At 44.0% G+C, this 24257-nt stretch overlaps 2 long non-coding RNA genes across 2 annotated transcripts; both read right to left on the bottom strand.

Moving 5' to 3' along the window:
- Positions 1 to 3379: 3379 nt before the first annotated feature.
- Positions 3380 to 4923, bottom strand: LOC147366064 (uncharacterized). The gene is made up of 2 exons (XR_015133186.1): positions 4783 to 4923; positions 3380 to 4678 (listed from the first exon to the last, which is right to left on the bottom strand). It is a non-coding gene; the product is annotated as an uncharacterized LOC147366064 (long non-coding RNA).
- Positions 4924 to 10243: 5320 nt separating this feature from the next.
- On the bottom strand, positions 10244 to 23040 carry LOC147366063 (uncharacterized). The gene is made up of 2 exons (XR_015133185.1): positions 22967 to 23040; positions 10244 to 10459 (listed from the first exon to the last, which is right to left on the bottom strand). It is a non-coding gene; the product is annotated as an uncharacterized LOC147366063 (long non-coding RNA).
- Positions 23041 to 24257: the final 1217 nt, after the last annotated feature.

The raw sequence follows: 24257 nt of genomic DNA, 5'->3' as shown, positions 1-24257 counted from the left end.
GACCCTGGGAGTTACCTTGTACTTTTCCCTTCCCCTCCTTCATCCTGTGTATCAACCATCAAATACAACCAATTCCACTTTCAGCATCTTTCAAAGCCATCATGCTCTCTTTAGCCATGTCCACTGCTCTTGTTTCACTTATTTAAATCTCAGTTGGTTGCAATATTTTCCCAACCCCTGACTTGCCCTCTATTTCAAACAAGAGAAGCCAGGCAACCTTCAGCATAATCTACAAATAAGCAAATCCTTCTTGCTCCTGCCTAGGTACAGGGCTTTGATGGTTTCCCAGTGATCTCAGGACAACATCCAGTCTCCTGGTTTGGCCTCAAAGATGTGTATTCATTCAGGTAACAAATCTGGATTGGGTGTCTACAAAGTGTCAGCACTGCAGAAGTCAGGCTACAGCAGTGAAAAGACATCCACAAACTCTCTTCTTGTCGAGTATGTGTTTTCATGGGAGAGACAAGTGGTAAGAAAAATGACTAAGTGATCAGGTAGTTATGAGTGCTATGGAGAAGCACAGGACTGGACTGGGAAGGCAGAGAAAAAAGTGCCACAAGGGAGCTGCGGTGTTAAGTGGGGGAGAAGGACAGGGGAGTCATCACTGAGAAGGTGGCATTTGGGCAAAGGCTGGAAGAAAGTGGGGCACTGAGCCCTGAAGAGAGCTGAGAGGAGGCTTCCAGGAAACAAGGCAGCATGTCCCGAAGGCGCAGAAGCCACGCGTGTCTAGGCTTGTGGGAGGACGAGCACAGCAGCAGGCGGGTCTAGAGCCCTGTGAACAAGGAGAGGGAAGGAGAGGGGCGAGGAAAGGGGCAGATCAGGCAGGGCCTGTAGGGCCTGGAGACTGGGCTTGGGCCCTGAGGGAGGGCTTTTGGGAGCAGGATCTGATCTGATGATCTTACTTCCACTTTCCCAGTATTACCAGGACAACTTCTGGCTTCTCTTTGACAGTAAACTCCAAGGCGGTGAAGGTGTCCTTGGCCCATTGCCAGCGCCACCTCCCAGCACCCACAGCCCCTTCCTCGCCTCACCGAATGCCCTCACCTTCTGATTTAACAAGCCGCCTGATTGTAGGTTCTTGAACACGCTGCATCCTGCCCCGTGTCCTTCCGCAGAGCAGCCCTGGGCCTGGAGTCACTGACCAAGCTTCTGGCCCCACCCTCGGGATCTCTGTGGATCGTACCAACCCCAGCTCTAAGCTGCCTCCTCCCGCAGTACCCCACGCTCTGGAAGAATCCCAAATAGGATGAATTTTCCCCTTCTCTGGGCCACCTTTGAAAGTCCTCAGTGCTTCCCTTCATTGCTCTTACCTATCTACATGTTGGCCTTCCCCAGTAGACCCTGAAAAACTTGAGTTTTATTCATCTTCCTCTCCGCAACACCTAACTGAGTGCCTGGCACAACCCAGGGGGGTTTCTCAGATTAAAGAAAAGAGGAAAGAATGCTCAGGATAAGCCCTGGAGCTGGTCTGAGGGCCTGTGGGCACGATGCCAATCATGGTTTTGAGTTTTCAGCTGTCATTTCAGGGAAGGTTGCAGACCAGGCTATGATGGTCTGGGAACTGGTGGTGTGTGAAAGTCACTCAGTTGTGTCTGACTCTTTGCGACCCCATGGACTATATACAGCCTGCCAGGCTCCTCTGTCCATGGAATTCTCCAGGCCATAATACTGGAGTGGGTAGCCTTTCCCTCCTCCAGAGAATCTTCCCAGCCCAGGGATCAAACCCAGTTCTCCCACACTGGAGGCAGAATCTTTACCATCTGAGCCACCAGGGAAGCACTGGGAACTGGGGTGGTTGGTAATGACGATTGTGTTCAGGTCCTCAGTGGCCGTAAGGCACCAGCCTTATGACTGGATGGCATCACTGACTCAATGGACATGAATCTGAGTAAACTCCTGGAGCTAGTGATGGACAGGAAGGCCTGGTGTGCTGCAGTCCATGGGGTTGAAAAGAGTTGGACATGACTGAGTGACTGAACTGAATTGAACTATACATATACAATGGCTGTACAACCATTATAGTCTATACCAACCACAGGTTGATGTCTCAGGTGCGCTGGTTGCTGACACACATTTGGACCAGGCTTAATGTGGAACCACTCTTTGTATAGAGACTAGGGGTGAGATGGGGATTGAGCTCCTACAAGTCTAACGTGACGTCATTTCCTAAGACTAGGTCATCCATAACTGTCCTGCCCCTGAGGATTTGGGAGCCTATAGGCTTGTACGCAGCGCTTCCCAGGTGGTGCTAGTGGTAAAGAACCTGCCTGCCAATGCAGGAGACATAAGAGGTGTGGGTTCGATCCCTGGGTCAGAAAGATCTCCTGGAGGAGGGCATGGCAGCCCAATCCAGTATACCTGACTGAAGAATCCCATGGACATAGGAGCCTGGTGGGCTACAGTCCATGGGGTCACAAAGAACCAGACAGGACTGGGTGACTAACACTTTCACTTTCACACACACACACATGTATATATATATACACATATACACACACATATACATGCATATATGTATGTATCTGAATTTATATATATATTTAGATTCTGTTCCATTATAGGTATTACAGGTTATTACAAGATATTGAATATAGTTTCCTGTGCTATACAGTAGGTCCCTACTCTTTGAATTAAGTATCTATTTACTTCCTTTGTTTCTCTTCATGAGAAATATTTCCTTCACTACAAGGGCATAGGAATCTGGTAACATTTAATTGATTGCTTCATTGAAATAGTTTCAATTAAAAAAAAAACTAAGTAACAAATTATAATTTGCTTTTCGGTTAAAAACTTTGTATTTTTACTTTAGGTACCTTTCCCGCTGGGGCTTCCCTAGTGACTCAGTCAGTAAAGAGACCACCTGCAATGCAGGAGACCCGGGTTTGATTCTGAGTAGGGAAGAGCCCCTGGAGGAAGGCAAGGCAATCCACTTCAGTATCCTTGCCTGGAGAATCCCATGGACAGAGGAGCCTGGCTGGCCACAGTACTAGAGTTGTACAGAGTTGAACATGACTGTAGTGACTTAGCAGGCATGCACACACCTTTCCCATACTGTGTTGAATAGCTTTCAGTGTAAATGCACATTATGAGTAATTTACTTATAAATTTTAATTCAACAAATATTAGAACTGTGCTGGATACACCGTCAGGAGATTACCCAATGATCCTAAGAATCCATTATGGAAGGAAAAATAGGATAGAAAGAGCTGTGAAGAGACCATCTGTGCTATGGGAAAGGTCTCTGCTGGTTGGGAGGAAGAGAAAATGTTTCACGGAACAGTCATCATTTAAAAGTGCTAGATTTCATATGTAAACACAGAAGAAAGTCAACACATTATAGAGACAAATTATATATACAATTTTTGACTCATTACACATCTTTCAAAAACTTGAAATCCAAAATGATTTATTTTAGTTCTATTACGAGGAAAGGAACTGGACCAAATAGAATATTTATTATCAGAAGGAAACTTGCATCTGAATTCCAGTGAGGGCCATTTCCTTCACAGAGAATAAGGAAGAAATAGAAAATCTAAGGATTTCACAAACTATTATTTGGTACTGTTCATTAATGTTTCCTTGGAGGAAACCAAGTTTTCTAGATGCTGCGTACCTCATCTAGTCTCTGAGTCAGACACCCTGGGATGGCTGAACCAGCCGTACGATCCAGGGATCCACACTCCCAGCTCAGTGCTCCCGACGTCACTTGTGACTTCCCCAAGGGCTGCTAAGCAAATTTATTAAGGGCAAGGATTCCCAGCCCAACAGGTGCTGAAATGTGAGAGGATCCTTCACCTGTCATATTGAGTTGATGAACTTTTTCCTGAACCTCTGTGAGACTGGGGAGTTCATTCAACATTCATTCATTCAATAAGTGTGTACAGAATGGCTCTGATGTACCTGGCATTACACTAAACACCAGGGACCCGGCAGAGAACGAGCCAGATCCTTGGAAACGTGCCCATCCAGACATCGACGTCTCCTGCTTGACTTGGAGAGGCGTGGGTGGGAGCAACCAGGTGCTGATCTGACTCTGAAGAAAACGAGGGGAGTTCACAAGTCCCATGGCAACCTGCCTGCTCTGTGCAAATCTCCACTTTCTCATCAATGATCTGGAAAGTCCATTAAAACATGCAAATGATATTCCCATATAAAGACAGAAAACCATGCCCTCTGCTACCCACCTCTCTGCAGTCCCCCAGATCATCTCCCCCACAGTTCACGCTCACTCTGACCTTTTATCCAAGATCAACAGCTCTTCCAATGATGGGTTTTTTGGTTCCAGCCTTTAGGCAGTCAGTTTGTAGTCAGTGACTTAATCACATTCTCTCAGCTCTTCAGAGTATCTTCAACAAGGTTAAAACTCATAAAACTGCAGAAGCTTCAAAGAATACAAGAGCAGAGGGAACCTGAGAGATCACCTGGTTCTCCTGCTTCTTTTGACAGATGGAAAAACTCAGATTCAGAGAGGTGCAGTGACCCATCCAGGGTTGCACAGCTGGAACCTACTGTTGCTGGAACCAGAATCCATGGGATCCCAGCTCCCCATCAGCGTGTGGTTATTTATCTCATGCTCCCACTCAAAAAAGGGATCCTCTTACATCTAATCTATAACCTCACATTCATGGTATTTACTTACTCTTTCTCCAGGCCTAATTGAGATAATAGCCTCAATCATCTGAAAAATAAAATCAGACCAATATAGACAGTGATGAACGGACACAATGGAGCAAGAACACTTTATGCCAAAAGATTCTGAGGTTTATACCCAAAGATTCTCACCTCAGAACCGTGCTCCTCTTATTGTGTTGGCAGCTCCATTTCTGGTGTTCTGTATCTCCATGACCTCCTATAGTAATACAATGGGAAGTAGAGACTGGATTGGGTCTTTGTTCCCAGTTCCTGGCAGACAGCTCCTAAAAGCCTTGAAATCTCCAAAGAGTTGAGTGTCTTTTGCATGACAATGAAATGACTGATGAACCCCTGGGAAGCTGCAGGGTGGGGCTGGTCTCCAGAAAGACAAGCCTTGATTAAAGGGTAGCACTCTCAGCCTCACCTCCCAATATCCTGGGAGGTGAGAGGAGCTAGAGAATGAGCTAATCTCCAATGGCCACAGATTTCATCAGTCACATCTATTACATAAAGAAAACTCCATAAAACCCCTAAATGATGTTTGGAGAGCTTCCTTGGTGAGCTTGTGGAGATTCTGGGAGGGTCGTGTATCTGGAAAGGTCTCGGAAGCTCCATACACACACCCCCTCCCATACCTTGCCCTGTGCATCTCTTTCATTTGGCTGTTCCTGAGGTTGCATGGGCTAAGTCGCTTCAGTCATGTCCAGCTCTTCGAGACCCTATGGACTATAGCCCGACAGGCTACTCAGTCCATGGGATTCTCCAGGCAAGAATTTTGGTGTAAATTGCCATTTCCTCCTCCAGGAGATCTTCCCAACCCAGGGATCAAACCTGCGTCTCTTGTCTCCTGCATTGGCAGACGAGTTCTTTACCACTAGTGAAGCCCCTAGCACTTAGTATATTTTCCTGAGTTCTGTGAGTCTTTCTAGGAAATTATTAAACCCAAGAAGGAGGAGCTGTGGAAACCCCCAATTTGTAGCCAAGTCAGATAGACATACAGGTAACCTGAGCACCCAATAATTATGACTGACCTCCTATAGGGAGGACAGACTTGTGGGATTGAATTAAACCTGTGGCTGCTGCTGCTGCTGCTGCTAAGTCGCTTCAATCGTGTCCAACTCTGTTGTTTCCTTCTCCAATGCATGAAAGTGAAAAGTGAAAGTGAAGTCGCTCAGTCGTGCCTGACTCTTAGGGACCCCATGGACTGCAGCCTACCAGGCTCTTCTCTCCATGGGATTTTCCAAGCAAGAGTACTAGAGTGGGTTGCCATTGTCTTCTCTGAAACCTGTGGAGTCTGATGCTAATTCTTAGTTAGAGAGTCAGAAGTGAATTGAATTGTAAGACACCCATTTGGTGTCTGGAGATTGGGAAAATTAGTTCAGTTCAGTTCAGTCGCTCAGTTGTGTCTGACTTTTTGTGACCCCATGAATTGCAGCACGCCAGGCCTCCCTGTCCATCACCAACTCCCAGAGTCCACCCAAAACCATGTCCATTGAGTTGGTGATGCCATCCAGCCCTCTCATCCTCTGTCATCCCCTTCTCCTCCTGCCTTCAATCTTTCCCAGAATCAGGGTCTTTTGAAATGAGTCAGCTCTTTGCATAAGGTGGCCAAAGTATTAGAGTTTCAGCTTGAACATCAGTCCTACAAATGAACACCTAGGACTGATCTCCTTTAGGATGGACTGGTTGGCTCTACTTGCAGTCCAAGGGACTCTCAAGAGTCTTCTCCAACACCACAGTACAAAAGCATCAATTCTTTGGCACTCAGCTTTCTTTATAGTCCAACTCTCACATCCATACATGACCACTGGAAAAACCATAGCCTTGACTAGACGGACCTTTGTTGACAAAGTAATGTCTCTGCTTTTTAATATGCTGTCTGGGTTGGTCATAACTTTCCTTCCAAAAAGTAAGCATCTTTTAATTTCATGGCTGCAGTCACCATCTGCAGTGATTTTGGAGCCCAGAAAAATAAAGTCAGCCACTGTTTCCACTGTTTCCCCATCTATTTGCCATGAAGTGATGGGACCGGATGCGGTGATCTTAGTTTTCTGAATGTTGAGCTTTAAGCCAAGTTTTTCACTCTCCTTTTTCACTTTCATCAAGAGGCTCTTTAGTTCTTCTTCACTTTCTGCCATAAGTTATTGGAGTGAAAAAATCCCCACATACTTGGTGTCAGAAGTGTTTGAATAAAAACAATTCACCTCCTCATTGGAAAGCCCAGAACTTGTCCCTTCGGCCTCTACTCTCCTCTGACCACACCCACTCCCCATTACTTCATCCAGTTTCATGGTGTCAAATGCTATCTGAACTCCCAAACAACTCCCAAATTTATGTCACCAGCCCCTGCCGCTCATCTGAACTCCAAACTGCCTAGTCAGCTTCTCCATGTGGATAATTCATTGGTATTGTCAACTAAAAAATACAATCATAACCTGAAAGTAGACTTATTTTATTTGGTGGGAATGTTCAGGACTCTGAGCCCAGGAGAGAGCATCCCAGTACCTCTGAGAAAACTGCTCTGAGGAGGCATGAGGGGAAGTTGGAATATATATAGGTTTGCAACAAAGGGAGCAGGCGGTCTGAACATCAAAGATCTGGTATCAAGTTAAGGAAAGATCATTCTGTGTTTGGGGAGGTGCAAGCCTCTGAGCTCACTGAATCCATTCCTTTCATATGCCCCTCAGCTATCTGTGCCCGATCCTCTTTCCTTGGTCAGCTTCAGGAGTGGCAGATGTTGCTTCTTAAGCTCCCCCAGCTTCACAGCAGTCACTGTGGGGGGTGGCAGCATCCGCTAGATCACAGTTTGGGAGCCTTCATTCACATTTGGAGGCCAGAAATCACCTATGGCTGTGACTTTTCTTGTTTATTGATATGGCAGGAGATATTTTCATTTCACAGTACCTGAAAATTTTATGTCCAAAGTTGAAATCCTGGTCTTTTCTCTCAAACCTCAGGGTCACCCTTAACTCCCTTCTGTCACATCCCACAATCAAAACCAACAGCAAATCCTGCTGATTCTGCTTTTAACATATTGTGAATCTAACCACTGGTCCCCACCCTGTGCTACCATCCTGGTAATCTCTCATCCAGATCATTGCGAAAGCCTTTTTATTGGTTGCCCATTGATCTCTTGGCCCTCGAGGCAGTTCACACCACAGCAGACATTGATCTCTTGGCCCTCGAGGCAGTTCACACCACAGCAGAAGGTGATGTTGCCTGTGTCACTTTTTGTCTAAAAACCATTTCATGCTCCATCTCACTATGAGCAAAACCCAAAATGATCACAACAGCCGAGGAGGCCTCCACTGACCCTCCAAACTCACCTCCTACTACTCTCTCATTACTTCCATGCCACCCTGAGCCACCTGGCCTTTTTTCTCTTCTCTGAACATGCCAGGGCTTCTCCTGCCTCAGGCCCTTTGCACTTGCTGTTCTGATGCCTGAATCAGTTGAGTCCCCCGTATTTACATGGTTCTCATCCCTCTTCAAGGACTTCCTGGTGGCTCAGACGGTAAAGCGTCTGCCTACAATGTGGGAAATCTGGGTTTGATCCCTGGGTTGGGAAGGTCCTCTGGAGAAAGAAATGGCAACCCACTCCAGTATTCTTGCCTGGAAAATCCCATGGACGGAGAAGCCTGGTAGGCTACAGTCCATGGGGTTGCAAAGAGTCAGACACGATGAAGTGACTTCACTTACTCACTCATTCATCCTTCTTCAAGGTCTTTACTCAAGTATCTTTTTTAAACAATTTTTTTTTCTGATCTCCCTTTTTAAAACTACAACATTCCCTCTTCCTCCAATATTCTCCATGCTTTTTTTAAAACAAAATTTTTTAAAAAATCTTTTGGCCATGGCACACAGCATGTAGGATCTTAATTCCCCAACCAGGGATTGAACCCTGGCCCCCCCGACATTGTCAGCAGAGTCTTAACCACTGGACCACCAGGGAAGTCTGTCTCCATGCCTTTATTCTACATTTTTTTTTTTTTACTATAGCTATCACCACCATTGGTGAGACTATGTATTTCATTTACATGTTTTGCTAGTTTTCTGCTTCCTGCTCTAGAAGGAATGTTATGCAAGAACAAGATTTTTTTGTTTGTATTGTTCATCATGTAGCCTCACTATCTGAGTAACATTTGCTTAGTAAATATTTGCTAAGTAAAGTAATTAATGTTTCATAATTTTTATATCAATGTCTTGTTCTTAAAAAAACCTAAAATTAAAGTCTTTGAATAAAGGCAAAAGACAACTGAAACAATTTACAACTCTATTAGTCTTTTTCCCAAGTGGTGCTATTGGTAAAGAATTTGCCTTTCAGTGCAGGAGACACAAGGGACCTTGGTTCGATCCCTGGGTCGGGAAGATTCCCTGGAGGAAGGCATGGCACCCCACTCCAGTATTCACGGCTGGAGAATCCCATGGACAGAGAAACCTGGCGGGCTACAGTCCATAGAGTCACAAAGAGTCGGACATGACTGAAGTGACTTAGCACACGGGCATGCACTAGTCTTCTTTATGCTTGAGATATGGTTTTAAAGTGCTGCTGGTGAATATCAGAAGCGGTGAGCACTGCACATCTACAAGACAATACACTGAGCCAAAGAATACTGGTGTCAAAGACTTGGACTAAGAATACTTGGACCCAGGACATTACAAGTTGTAGTGCAGTGTTATCCTGGATGAAAAGTAAGGAAAGATGGCAAAAGAAATTTCTATAATTCCAGAAAAGATTTTTTTTTTAAGAAAATAGTGAAAAGTGTAGGTACAATTTTTCAACCAAACTTTCACTCAACATGTTTAAACCCCCCCTTTTTTTTTTTCCTTTTACTATGTGTTTAGTGAATTTAGGCTACCAAGGAGACACTGCTGGCCAGAGGGAGTGCAGTTTCCCATCAGAACTTGGCGACCCTGTAGCCCTGGGGTGGCCCTACAACTACCACCCCCTGCTCTCTAACCTGGCACTCAATGGTGCTGGGTTTTAATTTATATGAGGAAAACTGAGAGAAAAGACAGTATGTGAGCACAGGGGACTTTAGGAGATAAGTGTTGAATTGGAGTTTCCCCGGCGATCAGATGAGAGAACAGAAAGACATTTTGCACTGTTAATTCTTAGTGACTCTAGCCTAAGAGTCCCTCTGTAATTCTCCAGAACTGACTTAGGAACTCCTTATTTTTCAAATGCTACTCCATGAGTCACTGGGCAGAGAGAAGAGACCTAACAATATGAGCTTTTGAAGAGCAAGTGAAGTTAGAAGGGAAAGGTAACCGGCAGACAAAAAGTTTTGATTTTATCCTATCTCCCTGCCAGTGGCTCAGACCATGAAGAATCTGCTGGCAATGCAGGAGAACCAAGTTCAATCCCTGGGTTGGGAAGATCCCCTGGAGAAGGAAATGGCAACCCACTGCAGTATTCTTGCCTGGAGAATTCCATGGGCAGAGGAGCCAGGCGGGCTAGAATCCATGGGGTGGCAAAGGGTCAGACAAGACTGATCAACTAACACTTCCACTTTCACTTTGGCCTGTTTCTGATGGGAATCATGGCTGGCTTGAGGAGCTGGTCACCAAATTGTGATTTTTTTCCAGTGGTCAATATTCAATAGGTTACTAAGTGCCACAAGAGGTAACATGGATTCATTATAATCCCCACTGTACAAATCACCTTTGCTTAGACATATAAAAGTCATCTCAAACTTAAATTCAAAACCGAACTCCTGATCTTTTCACCAAAACCAATCTTTCCATCTCAGCTGATTGCAACTTCTTCCTTCCAGATGCTCAGGCCAAAAGTCTTGGAGTCATTTATCTTTGTCCATTTCGATGGCTGTAACAAAACACCACAAACAGGATACGTTATAAATAACAGGAATTTATGGCTCATAGTTCTGGGAACTGCAAGTCCAAGGTCATAGTGCCAGCATGGTTGGGTAGGGTGCTTTCTCTGGCTCATAGCTGGAGCCTTCTCACTGCATCTTTACCTGGTAGAAGAGGCTAGGGGTCTCCCTGGACTCTCTGTTACAGGGCACTAATCCCATTCACGAGGGCTCCACCTTCATGACCAAAGCACTTCCCTAAGCACTCCTAATACCATTTGCTGTTGTTGTTGACATTGGGATTTCACCATATAAATTTAGGGGGATACATAACATCATCCTTGAGTCCTCCCCAACACCTCAGTAGCCAGTTTGACAGGAATTCATTAGCTTTACCTTCAGAACACATTTGTAAATTGATCTTTTTCATCACTGTACTGTTCTCACTCTGGTCCTTATCATCTGTCCTCCCATCTGGTCTCTGTGCTTCTACCCCTCTGCCCATTTAATGGGTTCAATTGTGACTCCCTAAAATACACATTCAAGTTCTGATTCCCTGTATCTGTGAATGTGACCTTATTCAGAATTAAGTCCTTTGCAAAAGTAACTGCGTATATGCTCAGTCACTTCAGTCATGTCCAACTCTTCATGACCCTATGGACTGTAGCCCACCAGGCTCCTCTGTCTATGGGATTCTCCAGGCAAGAATACTGGAGTGGGTTGCCATTTCTTCCTCCAGAGGATCTTCCCAATCCAGGAACTGAACCTGCTTCTACTGCATTTCCTGCATTGGCAGGCAGGTTCTTTACCACTGCTGCTGCTGCTGCTGCTAAGTCACTTCAGTCGTGTCCGACTCTGTGCGACCCCATAGATGGCAGCCCACCAGGCTCCCCCGTCCCTGGGGTTCTCCAGGCAAGAACACTGGAGTGGGTTGCCATTTCCTTCTCCAGTGCATGAAAGTGAAAAGTGAAAGTGAAGTCGCTCACTAGTGTCTGACTCTAGTGACCCTATAGACTGCAGCCTACCAGGCTCCTCCATCTATGGGATTTTCCAAGCAAAAGTACTGGAGTGGGGTGCCATTGCCTTCTCTGATAGTGGCACCAAAAAAGGTAATTAACATATAAATTAATATGAGGTCATACTGGATTAAAGTATTAGTCACTCAGTCATGTCTGATTCTTTGCAAGTCCATGGACTATAGCCTGCCAGGTTCCTCTGTCCATGGAATTCTCCAGGCAAGGATACTGGAGTGGGTAGCTATTCCCTTCTCCAGGGACTCTTCCCCACCCAGAGATGGAACCTAGATCTCCTGCATTGCAGGCAGATTTTTTATCATTTGAACCACCAAGGAAGATAGGCCCAAAATCTAACTGGTGATGTCCTTATAAGGAAAGAAGAAAACTCATAGGAACAAAGAAGCATACGGAAGATAAGGCCATATGACAACAAGACAGAGCCTGAAATGATGCAGATAAAAGCAAGGAACACCAAGGACTGGCAGCAGCCACCAGCCATTTCACCAGGAATGGCAAGAAAGGATTCTGCCCTGGATACTTTGGAGGATGGTTTCTGTTGGTTTAAGCTACCCAGTTTGTGGAACTTTGTTACAGAAAACCTATGAAACTGACACACTCTGCAGTCCAGTCTCAACATGGCAACCAAAGGAGTTCCTTTAAAATATAAGCTGGAACATCCCACTCATGGGCTTCCCTTATGGCTCCAGAGGTAAAGAGTCTGTCTTCAATGCAGGAGACACAGGAGATATGGGTTCACTCCCTGGGTGGGGAAGACCCCCTGGAGGAGGAAATGGCAACCCACTTCAGTATTCTTACCTGGAAAATCCCATGAACAGAGGAGCCTGGACTGGCTACAGCCCAAAGGATTTTCAAGAGTCAGACATGCCTGAGCAACTAAGCACATCCCACTCATTCACTCAAAAGTCTGCAGTGGTTTCCCTCTTCTCACAGAGAAGAAGCGATAAGTCTTACAAAAGCCTGGATGTTCTAGGGAACTGACTCCCCCAGTGATGGCTCTGACCTCATCACTTGCACCCTCCAGCCACACTGGCCTCCTTGTGTTCCTCCAACAATCCAAGCACATTCCTGATGTAGGGCAACTGCACTGCAGTCTCCTTGCCTAGAACATTCCTTTCCCAGATTTATGTATGACTAGTGTCTCACTAGTTCAATTAAATGCCAACTGCTCAGGAAGACCTAATATGGTTACCTAAGATTGCAAACCTCCCCTGCCAGTTCCAAGGCTCCTGAATCTCCTTTATCCTGCTCTCCTTTTTCTATTTCTGAATAGCATTTATCACCTTCTAGTGTACTGTGCAATTTACTTAACCATATGTCTATTTGCTATTGCCCATCTCCTCCTACTAGAAAGCGAAGTTCATGAAGACAGGGGTCTTTATTTATTTTAGGTGATATACACCCCCTCCAAAGTGCCTGGCACATTATAGCTGCTATGTCAATATATTTAGGATAAATGAATAGGAAAAGGCAACATGACACAGCAGATATGAGGGTTTTCCAACTTCCAATCTCTGCTATCCTTAACCCCATTTTTATTTAGATGATCAAGTATTCAGTGGTCAGATAACAACTTGAGGGTTCCAGCTAAAAAGTAATATTGTTTAAAAAAGTAAATAAAAAATTAAAAAGTAATATCCGCACTTTCTAAGTTTTAGTAGGTATGCATCAAGTGAGCTTCCCAGACGGCACAGTGGTAAAGAATCCACCTGCCAATGCAGGAGACAAAAGAGACATCGATTCAGTCCCCGGGTTGGGAAGATCCCTTAGAGGAGGGCATGGCAATCCACTCTGGTATTTTTGCCTGGAAAATCCCATGGACTGAGAAGCCTGGCGGGCTACAGTCCATAGGGTCGCGACAAGTCCCACACGACTGAGCATACACACACACACACACACACACACACAGGCACAGAGTATTAACCTTGGTGTGTTTTTCAACCAAAACTACCACAAAAATGAAATTAGGGTAAATTTCAAAAAAAAAAGTAAACTCTAGCTACTGCTGCTTCCAAAATATTCCTGTTGAGGAACAAACTGTTTAAAGCAACATTAAATGCTTCAAAGGCTCAAGTAATCTTTCCAAAATATAAGCATCATACTCCTTTCCATCTCAGTAGAATGGGCTCACAGAGCCTCTATAATTTCTATAGTTAGAAATTACGAAATAGCTGAGGTGTGCAGATTAAACTTTCTAGGCTTTGGCGTCTATGAAATCATCATAGGCTAAAACACTTAATCCTTTGAGCCTAAATCCAAATTGCAAACTACCCAGGAAAAAAAAATGAGATCATATATCTGCTACTCAGATCATGTTCTTATCTGCCAAGAATGCCTCTGAGATGATGTGTGTGTGCATGCTCACTCACATACACACACACACATACAAGCACACACTCATTCTAGCAGCAAAATAGCTTTGAAAACATTAATACACATTAATAAAAATGTAAAGACAACAGCTGTTTGAATTTCAGATAACCTGTAGGCCATTTTTTTAACCATTTAAATCATGGAGAAGGTTCATAACTGAATGAAAACATGATCCAAATAAAAAAATACAAGTCGTCTACAAAGGGAAGTTAAAATTGAGTTTTAAAGAATGTATCATAAATTATTAGTTATCTTGCCTGGTTGCCGAAGGAGGTGCTCTGGTTAACAGAGAGTTATTATGTGTTCCATATGTGAATTAGCAATTTAGACTGTCATAAAATACACTTAGTACTCTAAAAAGAACATACCCTTTCTTTGATGAGTCAGTTAAAGGCTTTTCAAATTATTTCTGGGCCTTATAGTCACCGGGGTTAGCAAGAAATAGTTTACTACAATTGTACGCGAGTGCCAGCAAATAGACTTCTGACAAATACCAGTAAGTTTGTTACAGATGAAATTCAGGGTTACACAGAGAGATATTTACCTTGTAATATGCGCATGTGTGTCGGACTTCAGTGGTGTCTGACTCTGTGGGACCCTATGGGACTATAGCCTGCTGGCTCCTCTGTCCGTGGGATCTTCCAGGCAAGAATCCCGAAGTGGATTGCCATGCTCTCCTCCAGGGATCTTCCCAACCCAGGGATCGAACCCAGGTCTCCCACATTGCAGGCAGATTCTTTACCATCTGAGCCACAAGGGAAGCCTTGTAATACAGTCCTTCCAATTTTTATTAATGGCAAGACTTGGAATTCTCAAAGTGCCCATCCAAATACAATGCAGAGCAGCACTGCTCTTATTCTCTGTGGCACATGGGCCCTAGGCCTTGGCTTTACACTTGCAGATGCTACTAGAAAAGGCAGCAACTGGAAACACATTCCTTCACAGCCAAAATGCCTCCTGTCTTCCAATTCCTCATACATACATTACCATGTCTGAAGTAGCTACTGGGAAGTTGCTGAATAACACAGGGAGCTAGCTTGGTACTCTGTGATGACCTAGAGGGAGGCGATGTATATATACATATAGTTGATTCACTTCGTTGTATAGCAGAAACTAAAAAACATTGTAAAGCAATTATGAAAAAGTAAAAATGTTAGTTGCTCAGTCAAGTCCTACTCTTTGTGACTCCATGGACTGTAGCCTGCCAAGCTCCTCTGTCCATGAAATTCTCCAGGCAAGAATACTGAAGTGGGTTGCCATGCCTTTCTCCAGGGGATCTTCCCGACCCAGGGATCGAATCTGGCCTCCTGCATTGCAAGCAGACTCTACTGTCTGAGTCACCAGGAAGCCCAAATGCTTCCCCTCAAGTAATTGTTGGAGACCCATTTCAGAGGCAAAGGGCATGACAGATAACGGGTGTTAAAAAATAGAAATTAAATAGGATAGAAACAAATACATGATGTGAATTAACATACTCTTCAAATGTCAGAATTTGAACAGGCAAATACAACTTTGGGTCCCAGCTATTGAGCATGCTCCTTTCCTTCCCTGGGAAGCCATCTACTGTCACTTCTGTGCTGAAGCTCTCAGAATGACTTCTTTGTTAATGAGCACTAAGTTAATAATGAGTGGTAAGTGCAGCCGAGTCTATGGTCTAAGATGCCACAAAATGCACACCTATCCCACTGAGAAGATGGCCTCACTTATGCCAAATCAACCTGATAAAACCTCATATCCAATTCTCAAGGAAGGCCTTTCTAGATTTGACAAATCCATGTTCCTAGGATACAAAGAACATCCATGAGAGCAGGAGCTTTATTTCACTCACTGCATGTCTATCCCCAGGAATAGTGCCTTGCATGGAGTAAGCACTGGATAAATATTTATTGGATCAGTGAATGGCTAATCTATTCTACTGGGAATGTCTATACAGTGCTAAGAAGTTTGAGCCTATTTAGAAATGAAACTCCTCTTGTATACAGTTAGCTTGTATAAAGCTTAAAGTCAGATTCTGTGGCAGCTGTTCTAAATACTCCATGCTAGTTGAACACTACCTTGAATTTTTTTTGTTCTAAAGAAATAGTTCTGATGAAGTCATAGACACCAGGGTTTGCTTTGGGGACTAAAAGAACAAGCAAGTCTTAATACAAATGTACCAACAACAACAGCTGAATTCTGGAATGATAATAAATAGAAGAGGACTTTGGTAGGTTACCCTCCTGGTGGCCCTCAGATTATATGAAACACTGTCCCTACTGATCCAGTTTCTTTGCACAAATAGTTTTGCCTTTCCTCTATATCTTGCCCCAAGGAGGTTCCTCTCCATTCTGTCTATAGTACCAATCTTCATTCAGTCAGTTCAGTTCAGTTGCTCAGTCTTGTCCGACTCTTTGCAACCCCATGAATCGCAGCACGCCAGGCCTCCCTGTCTATCACCATCTCCCAGAGTTCACTCAGACTCATGTCCATCGAGTCGGTGATGCCATCCAGCCATCTCATCCTCTGTCGTCCCCTTCTCCTCCTGCCCCCAATCCCTCCCAGCATCAGAGTCTTCTCCAATGAGTCAACTCTTCGCATGAGGTGGCCAAAGTACTGGAGTTTCAGCTTTAGCATCATTCCTTCCAAAGAAATCCCAGGGCTGATCTCCTTCAGAATGGACTGGTTGGATCTCTCTCATTTATTGTTGTGGTTCAGTCACTCAGTCATGTCTGACTCTTTGCAGTCCCATGGACTGCAGCATGCCAGACTTCCCTGTCCTTCACCATCTTCCAGAGTTCACACAAACTCAAGGGATGAGATGACTGAATGGAATCACCAACTCAATGGACATGAGTTCTGTTTTGAGCTGCCATAATATCACAACTGTTCTCCCTACATCTAATCTCCTCTCACTCCAGTTCATCTCCTACAAGTCCACCTTTTAAAAATGCTATGTGCACTGGGACAACCCAGAGGGATGGTATGGGGAGGGAGGAGGGAGGAGGGTTCAGGATGGGGAACACATGTATACCTGTGGCGGATTCATTTTGATATTTGGCAAAACTAATACAATTTGTAAAGTTTAAAAATAAAATAAAATTTAAAAAAAAGAATGTAAAATATCTCACTCATAATTTTATATTGATTGTATAAACAATGAAATTTTTTGGTATAATGGGTTAAATAAAATAAATTAATAATATTGAAAAAAAAATAAAATAAAAACGCTATGCCCAGACTGATTTTCTGAGCCACAGAATTATAAGCAAAATAAAAGTTATTGCTTTTTGTCACAAAGTCTAGGGTAGTTTGCTAACCCAACAATAGATAAATGGAACACCTCCCGGTTAGACTCTGGGCTCTGGAAAGTAGGGAACCATTCAGTCATCACTATATTCCTAGTCTATAGTATGATACCTGGGGCACACATGAAGGAGGCTCTCACCAAATATTTATTGAGTGCAATTGAAAGTTTCAATGTCTGCTGTCTTATTTTTTAATGTTCCATTTACGGAATTTTGAAAATCTACACATTTGGACCAAAAATAACAGAGGCAATACATCTATGTGTTAGGTTTATCCTATTATTGAGGCTTTTTATAAAAATGGCTCTTTGCTTTCCCTTTCTTCATGGTATGAAATCCCATGGGAGAAGTTGGACCTGGTATTGCAAAGTGAACTGAAATGGCACAAAATACAGGAAAGTATTCAGTAAAAAGGAAAATCAATCCAATTCAGCTAAGTGCACATCATTTGTTCCCTGTTCCAATCAAAGTGTCCATCCTGTGTTTCTCTGTTCCATTTTACGTAAGGGAAAACATTTCTAAATGCCTTGTGTGCCCACGATTTTCCTCTCCTACCAAATCAAAAGTCAATACCCAAATGCTACTCAATATAACTCTGTAATTGCTCTGGCTCAAGAAGATGTCTGTAACATTGAAAAGCTCTTTTAAAAAGTGTATCTTAAAGACTCAACTAGTGGTGATGTTTCTCCCTGGGAGCACACTAATTTCTTTGTTATCTGGCTTTGTCTGGGAAAGAGATGCTCAGAGCAAGTGAATTTTCTAGATCACCTCCCCTAACTCAAAAAACGTTACTTACAAAGCCTACAAGTTCTCCTACCACAAGACACTGGTCACCCCTGCAATACCTTGAGCTGAATAAACAAGGCTTGGCCAACACTGGGCTGCAGAAGTTTCCAATCCTAAATTGCATAAAGGCTGAGGGTTGTGCATGCAAACCCTGAGGGCTCTCTGGAGCAAACCCATCAGTGACTAAGACTCCTCCATGGAAAGTGGCAGGTATGAAGCAAAATCCACATTTAATAACTACCCTCTTGAGCTTTAACACTGTTTATTTACAGAGACTTGGATGGTGGAGAACTGATCCCACTGCCCAAGGCGTCAGGCTCCTTTTAACCCTTGGCAGCCTGACAATGGTCAAAGCTTTTTAGCCACACTGATCCAGATCCTTTCAAAGGTGCTATCTCTGCATCCCTTGAGATATATAAAAAAATTTATCCCCCCCTGTACAGACTTGATGTTTCTGCTTCCAGCTTGCTTCACTCAGTCAAGGTTCTTATTGAAACTACTGAATGCTCAGTTTTCAACCTGATTTAACTCGATCAACTTATTCACTCACATACTCATCTGTGCAGCATTTACTAAGCTCTCACTCTGTGCCAGGCCCATATTGGATACTGAGCATAGAAAGATGAACAAGACCAGCTCTCTCACTTGAGGAACTCACCAGCTAGTGAGATCAGCACTGGGATCGCTGGGATCAGCAAACCACAGCCTGGGGGCTACCTCTGACCTGCTGTCTATTTTTGTATGTAACATTGTATAGACACACTCATTTGCTTATAAATTATCTATGGTTGCTTTCAGGCTAAAACAGCTGATCTAAATTGTTGTGTCAAAGATGCTGAGGCTTGAAAAGCAAAAAATGTTTACTATCAGGCCCTTTTCAGAAAAAGTCTGCTGAAAACTGTATGGTAATACAGTTCTGGTCCATATTCAACAGTCCACAGGGAGAGGGAGGGGTTCCTGAGTATCCAGGAGTGCCTGAGCAGAGCGGGAAGCATAGAAGATCAGCCAGGAATAACAGCAGAGAGCAACAGGTAAAAGCTGGGTGTGGGGGAGGGACTTCCGAGAGTGGTTAGGTCTTGGGAGTGGAGCAGGGGAGGACAGAGGCATAATGGGAGACAGAGCTAAGAAAGGGCAGGTCTCTGCAGGCCATGAGGAGGCCATGCTGGTTTCTACTCTGTCAGCAATGGAAAGTCTTTATAGGTTTTAAGCAGAAGAGGCAACAGAAAATAGACTGAAAAGAGGTGAACAGAAAAACCCATGAAGACTCCACTGCATTGGTCCAGGCAAGAGATAGTGACTCAGGAAAAGAACAGCAGTGGCAGTTGATGGAGAGGAGGATTCAAAGGTCTCAAGGAAAATGAATTAACCAGCGTTAATGTATCACAGATGTATCACATTCAGTGAACACTCTATGTGGAGCTACAACTGCAGTGATGGAGACAGGCAACCTTGCTGTGTTCTAATCCATCCCTGAAAGGCTCAGGCAAGGACAGTCCTGTACCTGGGGGCCTCAAAGAGGAATTTCTTTGGTCAGCCTTTTTTAATAACTAAATATTGTTCAGTAGCAGCTGGTGAAAAGAGTGGAACAGGTGACTTAATTGTTAACCACGGGGACACCTTTACTCACTGTTTTAACACTTGCCTTCCCCCACCCCTAGCTTGCTTTTCTCTTGATGAGACCTGTTGAGCAGGGAGATGGGCAGGACACAGTGTGTTCAGATTGACCTCAAGCAAGTCTTGACACATTCACTTTCCTGATCTGTGCCCTTGGGCAATCTCCTTAGCCTTTTGAATCTCAGTATCTTCACCGTAAAATGAAAATAAAGTATTGCTAGAAGAATTAGACAGCACAACACAAGCAGAGTGCTTAGCTCAGGGCTATAGTTAGCCAAAATCAACACCAGAATCCCTTAGATCTCAACCAAATGGCCAAGCCTCAACCCACCCCCACCAAATAGGTGAGACCCCATTTCTGTTGGCACCTAACACAGTTGAATAATGGAGGAGCTAGGTACACTGTTTCACGTCTGGTTTCCAAACAGAGTTAAGGCTCCAAGATATCAAAGTCCATGCCTCCAGTGGCCTCCTCCGGGCCAGTACAGTGCCAGGTACATGGTAAAGGGCCTGATATATTTGTTGAACAAATAAGGGAGTGAGGAGGAGGAAAGGGAAGGAGAAGGAGAGAAGGAAAGATACAGAATGTCTCCTTGTTCTTTCACTGCCTCTCAGTATTGCTGTCCCTAAACCTGGTTGTTCAGAAAGGGAGGAGAGTGGGGAGTAAGTGGCTGGCATGGATGACATTCACCTCCTATCCGTGAAGAATGTTTTTGAGGGTCCAAGGTGTTCATACACTCTACCCAGCTGGGAGCAGCTTCCTTGGGCTTCATTTAGCAGAAAGCAGTGAATAGCTCAAAGAAAGGCAGACTTCCCCAGACCTGGCAAGGAGGGAACTGATTAACCAGAAGTTCTGGCTGCCAAGAGCCAAGGCAAAGCAGGGCAGGATAACACACCTCGAGGGATGTTATCCAGAAATTCATTAAATTCAAATCCTCTTATAAGCAGTTTAATTTCTTATAAAATTTGGGCTTCTAGAAATCTCAGTGGGAGACCTTGGATTTTAGCAATCTGGGTTCATAGCAAATGTAGATTCTAAGGCAGAAATCTCAAATCTAATAATACTTAAAGCATGAGAACAATTTTTAACTACTTTAATGGAAATTTTTCTAAGATCTATTATGTGCCCTCAGCCATGATAAGCAGACTGAACATGTCACACCTTTTCTTGGTGACCAGAGAGCCCAGACTTCTAAACTGTTCTAATCTATGGGAATTCTGACTCTCTCTTGACACCTCCTTCAAGGTACTGCTGCTGCTAAGTCACTTCAGTCGTGTTAGACTCTGTACAACTCCACAGACGGCAGCCCACCAAGGTCCCCAGTCTCTGGGATTCTCTAGGCAAGAACACTGGAGTGGGTTGTCATTCCCTTCTCCAATGCATGCATGCATGCTAAGTCGCTTCAGTTGAGTCTGACTCTGTGTGACCCTATGGACAGCAGCCCACCAGGCTCCTCTGTCCACAGGATTCTCTAGGCAAGAATACTGGAGCAAGGTACTACAACAGGCCTCTTAAATTGTTGCTCCTACCTCAAAAGAGCACCCAGAAAGTGATACACATTTGAGTTGATACTTCTTCATTTTCTTCTAACCATGGCTGCCTCTATTTTCCTCTGCTGCTTCTCAAGTGGCCATGGAGCCTCAGCAATTATTTCCATTCCTTTTGCTACCTGCCTGCCACTCCTCCAGTCAGAGACACTGGTATAAACTCACATTTATGTTTAGAAGCAAATGGTTGCCTATGGGAATATCTATAGATGTGCCAAGATACATGGGTTAGTAGACATTTGTACATATCCTTACTTCTCCAGCTGACAAAGCCTGGCAGCAATGACATGCCAATAGCAACCAGCATACCTAGGACCCAGATCATGGTTTCTAATACTATTCTTCAGTAAAAGGAAACAGGGCTCCTTGAAGAAATGGTTGATTCTAGGGCTAGACATATGCAGTATGAGCCTGGAGTATCTCATCATGCCAGAAAGCAAGGAAACACTCAAAGTTTTTAACCCATAAAACAGAGACATATCAAAGTGACAAGGGAACCAAGTGGCAGAGCTACCAGAAGTCAACACTAGCAAAACTTGAGCAACAAAACAAAGTCGTACTAGATGATTGCTGTTGTTGATGTTACAGCACTAAGCTGTGTCCGACTTTTGCGACCCCATGAATTGCGGAACGCCAGCCTTCCCTGTCCTTCACTATCTCCCAGAGTTTGCTCAAACTCATGTCCACTGAATCAGTGATGCCATCCAACCATCTCATCCTCTGCCCACTTCAACAAATGCATAGTATTAGGGTGCTATAGTTGATAAATATTAATAATTAATAGAATCCACCTGTAATGCAGGAGACCCTGGTTCAATTCCTAGGCCGAGAAGATCCCCTGGAGAGGGAATAGGCTACCCGCTCCAGTATTCTTGGGCTTCCCTGGTGGCTCAGATGGTAAAGAATCTGCCTGCAATGCAGGAAACCTGGGTTCAATCCCTGGGTTGGGAAGATCCCCCAGAGGAAGGCATTGCAACTCACTTTAGTATTCTTGCCTGGAGAATCCTCATGGATAGAGGAGCCTGGCTGGCTATAGTCCATGGTGTCACAAAGAGTCAGACAAGACTGAGAGACTAAGCACAAGCACAATAATTAATACTTATTAGTTATGGCTAGTCATCATTAGATGTGAATAAACTAGTCTTTAGATGATTAGTTATAACTAATAATTATTCGTATTAATATTGATTAACTATAACAGCCTAATACTATGCACTTGTTGTTGTTTAGCTGCTAAGTTGCGTCCAACTCTTTTGTGACCCCATGAACTGTGGCCTGCCAGGCTTCTCTGTCCATGGGATTTCCCAGGCAAGAATACTGGAATAGGTTGCCATTTCCTCCTCCAGGGGATCTTCCTAACCCAGGGTTCCAGTCTGTGTCTCCTGCACTGCAGGTGGATTCCTCACCCCTGAGCCACTGGGGAAGTCCAATACTATGCATAGTATAAAACAAATATCCACAAGTCCTTAGTGATATAAATAAATGACTAAACAGATTTTAAAAAATTGGGACAGAAGAGACAAACCAAATATCCCATGTAGAATAATTCCAAATAATGTATATAGATACACTGCTTTCAAGGAGCTGGATCATAATTCCCCTTTCAAACATGGGCTGCACAAAGTGACTTCCTTCCAAGGTGTACAGCACAGAAAGGCAGAGGGAAAGTGACTGGACAGTGGAGAAACCTGACAACATGACCTCAGCCAGGTGATATCAAGATCAACTCTGATGCTGATAGTATGTACCCTTGATATGATGCAATAAGGACGGCACATCCCCTCTAAGGGTCTCCTCGCCAACACTCATAACCACAGTGGAACCATGAGAATCGCATCAGGCAAACCCTAATTGAGAAATAGTGTTCAAAACATCTCACCAGTATTCTTTGAAACTGTTGAGGTCATCAAAAATCAGGAAAGTCCAAGAAGTCACCAGGGCCAAAAGGAGCCTAAGAAGATACGATAACTAAATTACTAAATGCAATGTGCGATGTACCAAATCCTGGAACAGAAAAGGAACATGAGGGGAAAAGCAAGGAAATTTACACAAGCTATGCATTTTAGTTAATTGTATTAATAACGTGTCAATGTTGGTTCATTCATTAAAACATATGTACTCATCTTACTCAGATAACATGTGAATAAAAGGGATAACTGGGCATGGGGTGTAATGGGAACTTTCTGTATTATCTTGCAGTTTTTCTGTAAATCTAAAACTGTTCTAAAGTGAATAGTTTTTTTTAAGAAAACTTAAGTCACCCAGTCTCCAGGCTTGGGAATGGAGGGTGGAGGACACCTCTTTCCACAGACCCTGCTGTCCTGGGCATGTGGGCTTTGACACATCCAGGTACTCATCCTGCCCTCAAGGTGCTGGCTCCTGAGAGTGGATCAGAGCAACCCTCATGCACTTAGAACAAGATTCAGGGCTTGCAGGCTTTCAAAAGGCTGCGTCAACAATTAATACCCACATGCACTCTTGTCATATGCACTATTCTGCCAGATAACAAGATTCAGCTTGATCAAGAAAGAAACCTCTACCCAGAAAATGATAAAAACTCATGTGACGTTAGGAAGCCAATTGGTTGAAATTTGTTAGGGAAAGACCATTCCCTGTAGTTCTTATTTACAAGCTTCTCAAACTGGCTCCTAAACTAGCTTCCAGCTAAGAAAATGCATTAAAAATATCCATAAAACAGCACTAATAAGCCCTCCATAACCAAAGTCTAATTGAAGATTATAAAGAGCGAGAACACCAAGTACTCCTTAAAAGGCAAAGGGAAAAAGGTTGATCTTCCGTAGCCAGCAGGGCCATGTGGTGGGAGTGCTTTCTTCTGGGACTCCAGGGCAGAGAGAGCACTAGGGTCTTCTAGAGCGGCTGCTTTCTCCAGATACCATGTCAAAGGCATGACACAATTTGGCCACAGCAGAGGAGGCTGGGCTCCAGTGAGAAGAACTCTAGACAAGTAAGTGAGATTCGATTCTACCCTTTTGTTCCGTGATTGTTGTTGCTGCTCAGTCATGTCTGACTCTGCAAACCCGTGGACTGCAGCAGGCCAGGCTCTCTTGTCCTTTAGTCTCTCCCAGAGTTTGCTCAAACTCATGTCCATGGAGTTGATGATGCCATCCAAACATCTCATCCTCTGTCATCCCCTTCTCTTCCTGCCTTCA

Source organism: Bos grunniens, chromosome 9, assembly GCF_055505025.1.
Source record: "Bos grunniens cultivar Pamir isolate PY7600 chromosome 9, Bosgru_T2T1.0, whole genome shotgun sequence".
Lineage (NCBI taxonomy): Eukaryota > Metazoa > Chordata > Mammalia > Artiodactyla > Bovidae > Bos > Bos grunniens.
Note: the sequence above shows the minus strand (reverse complement) of the source record. Positions and strands in the feature narration are given on the sequence as shown.